This window comes from Coregonus clupeaformis, chromosome 7 (genome assembly GCF_020615455.1).
Source record: "Coregonus clupeaformis isolate EN_2021a chromosome 7, ASM2061545v1, whole genome shotgun sequence".
In the NCBI taxonomy this organism is placed as follows: Eukaryota; Metazoa; Chordata; class Actinopteri; order Salmoniformes; family Salmonidae; genus Coregonus; species Coregonus clupeaformis.
In genome coordinates this window covers 6,543,997-6,550,236 of record NC_059198.1, presented here as the reverse complement: position 1 = coordinate 6,550,236, position 6,240 = coordinate 6,543,997, and the positions used below count along the sequence as shown (strand labels likewise).

At 45.1% G+C, this 6,240-nt stretch overlaps 1 pseudogene; it reads right to left on the bottom strand.

Moving 5' to 3' along the window:
* LOC121568620 lies at positions 1 to 2,157 on the bottom strand (annotated as a pseudogene).
* Positions 2,158 to 6,240: the final 4,083 nt, after the last annotated feature.

Genomic DNA, 6,240 nt, shown 5'->3' with positions numbered 1-6,240 from the left:
TCATTCTGGTTGGACCCCTTGCAGGTTAGTCGACAACTGGGGCCCGCCACCTTCATGATGAACAATGGATCACGCTGGCACGCCAGCCGCCTCAGGAAAGTCCCTGCCCCTCAAGGAATACGAATGACCACGAAACAAACATACAGGCCAGAGACACCACCTGATGGATCTCCTCCACTATTACCACCCGAGCCCCAGCCTCTGTGGGCTGCCCAAGGGCCAGAGCCACAAGCGGTGGCGGTTGAACAAAGGCCTATGTGGGCACGAACTCGCCCTGCTCATCTGGGGGACTACTTAACCTCTTTTCATTCTTAGGCTCCGTTAGGTGTCTTAGTCAACCTCCAGGTTAATGGACTGAACTGGCTAGTTTGGAGAGTCCTTCTGTTTAAGGGTTCATGTTTACTTCTTACAGGTATCACTCTAGGTTCTTGCCCTATGGACATTTTTATATATGGTACCAGTCCCTGGTTTTGGAAAGGGGGGAGAAATGTTATGTATGGTACGACGTGCTGTACGTCGTAGTGTACGTTGTTATGGTTTACGACAGTGTGCTGCTTTACGGATGAATGGGTTGTCAGAATGAGTGGCACATGTCATTAAACGACAGAGTGATGTACAATGTGAAACTGTGCAGATGTGCGTTCTTCTACAGCTAGGCTAGATATAACACTGATCCCCTGTCTGCGTGAGGCTGTAGTGCAGGAGCTGCTCTGTGTCAGGGTGGACCTGGTGTCTGGCTGGAGGACGCGGAAGACCCTTCGCAGCACAGCCCGTCTGAGCAGGATGTAGACCCAGGGGTCCAGGATCTGGTTCCAGGAGGCCATGCGGAGGCCCAACAGAACCAGCCTCTCTGACTGACGCAACGTGTGGCTGGAGCCTCGCCCGCCGCAGTAGAACTGACCCACCAGCAGAGAGATGGAGATCTGGTGATGGTGGAGGGAGTGAGAATAAGGATGTATGTGGTTAGCAGCAGAGTGGTTAATGATTATGTGCTATTGTAGTATAGCTATTTAGGAAATATGTTAGGGACAGAAAAGCCACTGGGGGTCACTGAAAGGCACACTGTATGAGACAGGCCTGAATCCATGAGGTGAATATGTTGTAATCTACTATTAATTTTAGAAACACTTATGTGTCTGTGTTTAAACAAGCAAAAGCCTTGCCTACGATTAGCAGGCTACCAATGTTAAACCAACTACAGTATAAACAAGGTCAAATGTCAGTAGGGGCTCTAGCTACTCACTAGAAAAGGGTTCCAGCACACACAGGACACCATTGTGATCACTGTCAACTGGGCCATCATCTCTACATCCAGCGAGCGTAGGGAGAGGAGGAGGAGGTTCTTCCATATCGTCCTGGTGCTGCTGTAGTGTTTGTCCTGATGCCCTGGGAGCTGAGCCTGGCCTGCAGCAGAGCCAGCCCACTCTGGGTGTTACAGATCAGGGAGAGGCTGAGCGCCATGAGCCCCAGGCCGGAGAAGGTGAGGGCCAGGCTGGCGTCGGCCGTGGAGAGCGGCCTGTGGACGCTCAGAAAGCACCAGGTACCAGGGAACTGGGTTGTGTAACTACCCACGTCCACCAGGGGGAGCCCGGCCAGCAGCAGGGCCAGTGAGGACAGCAGAAGGACAGCCAGACGCACATGGGCCACCGTGATCAGGGCAGAGTGAAGGAGGGGCTGGGTGATGCCCACACAATGCTCCACGGCCATGGCACTGCCCAGTAATAGAGGGCACAGGCCGAAGAACACCATGCTGGCACCGAACAGTTGGCAGAACACCCCGGCAGGCTCGGTGGTGGCACGCACTCCTGCAGCCACCCTGTGCCTCCGACTCAGACCCAGGTGCAGATGGAGGGCAAAGGCACCGGGGATCAAATTACCAGCCAGGTTGGTTAGCAGTAGAGCCCCCACTAACAGCAGGAACGGCGCTTTGGCCCGATGTCGGAAGCGGACATTGGCCAGGATGCCCAGGGCGGTGAGGTTGGAGAGGCCACCCAGGGTCATGGTGAAACAGGACATTCCTAAGGAGGGAGAGTTGATGGGGGGTGGCAGCGTGGTGGCATTCAGGGTCTGGATGGATGGACAGGGGCAGGAGGAGACGTTGAGCTCTGGGTGGTGGAGGAGGACGGAGGGAGAGGAGGGGGCAGAGACTGTAGCCATGATGTCATAGAGGAGCAAGGAGCCTTCAGATTCAATGCCATCTGTAAAGATTGAGAGATATTAAGTTGAAGACTGGTTCAAACGTTTGTTAGCAAACAGTACTTGTGTATTAGGTCTATATAATCCAACCTGGTCTCATAGACTAGACGTAACATTGTAAATGTAAATCCAGGGCGCACAAATTAGTATGATATGTTACGTTTGATATGGTTACATAAGACAGATGATTACTTAAGTCGGGGTGGATGGGTGGGCGTATAATGCAAATGTCTAGCAACCCAAAGGTCGCGAGTTTGAATCTCATCACGGACAATTTTAGCATTTTAGCTAATTAGTAACTTTTCAACTACTTACTAATTTTTAGCTACTTTGCAACTACTTAGCATGTTAGCTAGCCCTTCCCCAAACCATAGACCTTTTAGCTAACCCTTCCCCTAACCCTAACCTTAACCCTTTAACCTAACTCCTAAACGTAACCCTAACCTAGTTAACGTTAGCCACCTAGCTAGAATTCGTAACATATACTTCTTGCAAATTCGTAACATATTTTATGTTTTCAAATTTGTAACATATTGTACGTTTAGCAAATTTGTGCCATATAATATGAACTGTAATTCGTAACATATCATACGAAATGGGTGATGGACATCAACAAATTAATACATACCATACGAAACTAAACATATACTAAATGGAGTGTCACAGATTTACAGTACCAGTCAAAAGTTTAGACACACCTACTCATTCAAGGGTTTTTCTTTATTTTTACTATTTTCCACATTGTAGAATAACAGTGAATACATCAAAACTATGAAATAACACATATGGAATCATGTAGTAACCAAAGAAGTGTTAAACAAATCAAAATATATTTTATATTCTTCAAAATAGCCACCCTTTGCCTGGATGACAGCTTTGCACACTCTTGGCATTCTCTCAACCAGCTTCACCTGGAATGCTTTTCCAACAGTCTTGAAGGAGTTCCCACATATGCTGAGCACTTGTTGGCTGCTTTTCCTTCACTCTGCGGTCCAACTCATCCCAAACCATCTCAATTGGGTTGAGGTCGGGTGGTTGTGGAGGCCAGGTCATCTGATGCAGCACTCCATCACGCTCCTTCTTGGTCAAATAGCCCTAACACAGCCTGAAATTGTGTTGCGTCATTGTCCTGTTGAAAAACAAAAGATAGTCCCACTAAGCGCAAACCAGATGGGATGGCGTATCACTGCAGAAGGCTGTGGTAGCCATGCTGGTTAAGTGTGTCTTGAATTCTAAATCAATCACAGACAGTGTCACCAGCAAAGCACCCCCACACCATCACACCTCCTCCTCCATTCTTCACGGTGGGAGCCACACATGCGGAGATCATCAGTTCACATACTCTGCGTCTCACAAAGACTCCTAGGTTGGAACCAAAAATCTCAAATTTGGACTCAAGACCAAAGGACAGATTTCCACCAGTCTAATGTCCATTGCTCGTGTTTCTTGGCCCAAGCAAGTCTCTTCTTCTTATTGGTGTCCTTTAGTAGTGGTTTCTTTGCAGCAATTCCACCATGAAGGCCTGATTCACACAGTCTCCTCTGAACAGTTGATGTTGAGATGTGTCTGTTACTTGAACTCCGTGAAGAATTTATTTGGGCTGCAATTTCTGAGGCTGGTAACTCTAATGAATTGATCCTCTGCAGCAGAGGTAACTCTGGGTCTTCCTTTCCTGTGGCTGTCCTCATGAGAGCCAGTTTCATCATAGCGCTTGATGGTTTTTGCGACTGCACTTGAAGAAACTTTCAAAGTTCTTGAAATGTTCTGTATTGACTGACCTTCATGTCTTAAAGTAATGATGGACTGTCGTTTCTCTTTGCTTATTTTAGCTGTTCTTGCCATAATATGGACTTGGTCTTTTAACAAATTGGGCTATCCTCTGTGTACCAACCCTACCTTGTCACAACACAACTGATTAGCTCAAACGCTTACGAAGGAAAGAAATTCCACAAATGTACTATTAACAAGGCACACCTGTTAATTGAAATGCATTCCAGGTGACTACCTCATGAAGCTGGTTGATATAATGCCAAGAGTGTGCAAAGCTGTCATCAAGGCAAAGGGTGGCTATTTGAAGAATCTCAAACATAAAATATATTTTGATTTCTTTAACACTTTTTTGGTTACTACATGATTCCATGTGTTATTTCATAGTTTTGATGTCTTAACTATTATTCTACCATGTAGAAAATAGTAAAAATAAAGAAAAACCCTTGTATGAGTAGGCGTTCTAAAACTTTTGACCGGTAGTGTACATGCTTGTGATCCATTTTGATGTGATTTAAATTTTATTTCACAATTTTCTTACTACATATTTTTGTTACCATTGAAGCCCAATGTTGTATTTTTGCAATGTTTCCAGAATTTTTTGCTACAAACTTCTAAAAAGGTATTATTTTCATAATCAGAGGCCTATTACAAGTATTTCTGAAGTGTAATAATATTTATATCTTTTTTTGTAATTTGGATCTATGCTTGGTCTCACCAGGTTAAAGAAAGAGAGTGAAAAACAGATTGCTTACAGGGCGCTTCTGAGCAGCTCAGAACAGAAAATGGATTCAGGGTTATTGCTCTGTGCCCGTAGTCAACACTTGAATGAGGAAATTATTGATCTCATCACTGAACATGGCCAGCACTCAAGTCTTCATTCATTTCCTCTACAGACTGCTAGTATGGCTGCCCACTCCACTTCAGCCATGCTAGCCTGCCAGAGTATAATGATGTTTCACACTCATCAGCCGACTCTTTTCAAACAGCAAATTACAACCACCCGTCCTTACCTTTCCTTCCTTCTGCTGTGGTAAAATGACACCTGGCACAATTCAGCAAAATGACATCTCCAGGTGGGCATGGAAATAATCAGTAGCTTTGTAAACTTGCTGGGTAGATTTTTTTCCCACTGTACTCCATTATCCCTCTTTCTGCTGCAGTTTTTGTGTGACATTTTGCACCCTCAAATAGTCTGAATTCTCTACGATTTTTGCTGAGGAGGTCTTAGTAGTGCAATTCTACATCTAGCAAATGTGTTTGGTGCGGTATTTCTCAAGTAAAAAAAAATGTGCATGAAAACTAGTACTGCACTGCAGACAGTATAAATCCTTACTGAGGAGTTGGCAACACTGCGAGTCAGCTGCTGCTGCGCTCAGGACTGATTTCTGAGAACATGTCTACAACTTCAGTAAGCTGTCAAAGCACACACTACACACTGTTTATCAGTGCCCAAAATCAATAGCTAGTATTGGGGATTTATTATTCTCCTAAATTGATGGGATGACTAACTTAGAAAGAATGCATTCTTGACTGGGCTTATGTAGGTTGTGACACCTGGCAAAGCTGTGATTGATGTGAAGAGCTGTTTTAGGGGGTAAAGGGAGATAAGGATTGTGTCTCCAGATGCTGGAATATACTGGTTCTTTGTGATCTGTGAGCCTTCCTTGGACATAGGAATGGTGTCTAAGGGAGCTGGCTCTTCTCACTATGACAGGTTGTTATGATGAACGTATGCCTGGTAACAGAAGAGGCTGGCAACAGGGGTGCATCAACGGATTGGCTGAGTAAAGTTTAAACCACGCTCAAGTCTCTACTCTAATTGGCCAGCAGAGAAGTGGGAAATTCCCTCTGTCGGAGTATTTGAGTATTGAATCTGAAACAATGTTTTAGTTCTCTGGGGTATCTCAGAGAGCCCGTATATACGAAACATCATATTTACCATTGAAGGTTTTTGCATTAATTAAAATAACTAGTATATCTTAGAAGTCGTGTTGACCTCTTTTGTTCCTAATACCAGATTTGAATTGACGCGACTTTGACACTAGTTCCATCTTTGTGTTTGTCAATGAAGTTAGCTAGTAGCTAGCAGGCACATTGAGCAGGCAGGCCACGTTAGCTAAATCAGCTCATCAAGTCACTGTGCTTCGGTGCCGTTTTGTTTTTACAACTTTCACTAATACCGGAGTGTGTGTCCGACTGGCAGTGTTTCATAATGAATCATTTTACAAAACTGGTCACGGCGGTACACAAGATGCTCGCGAATGGTTTTAGAAT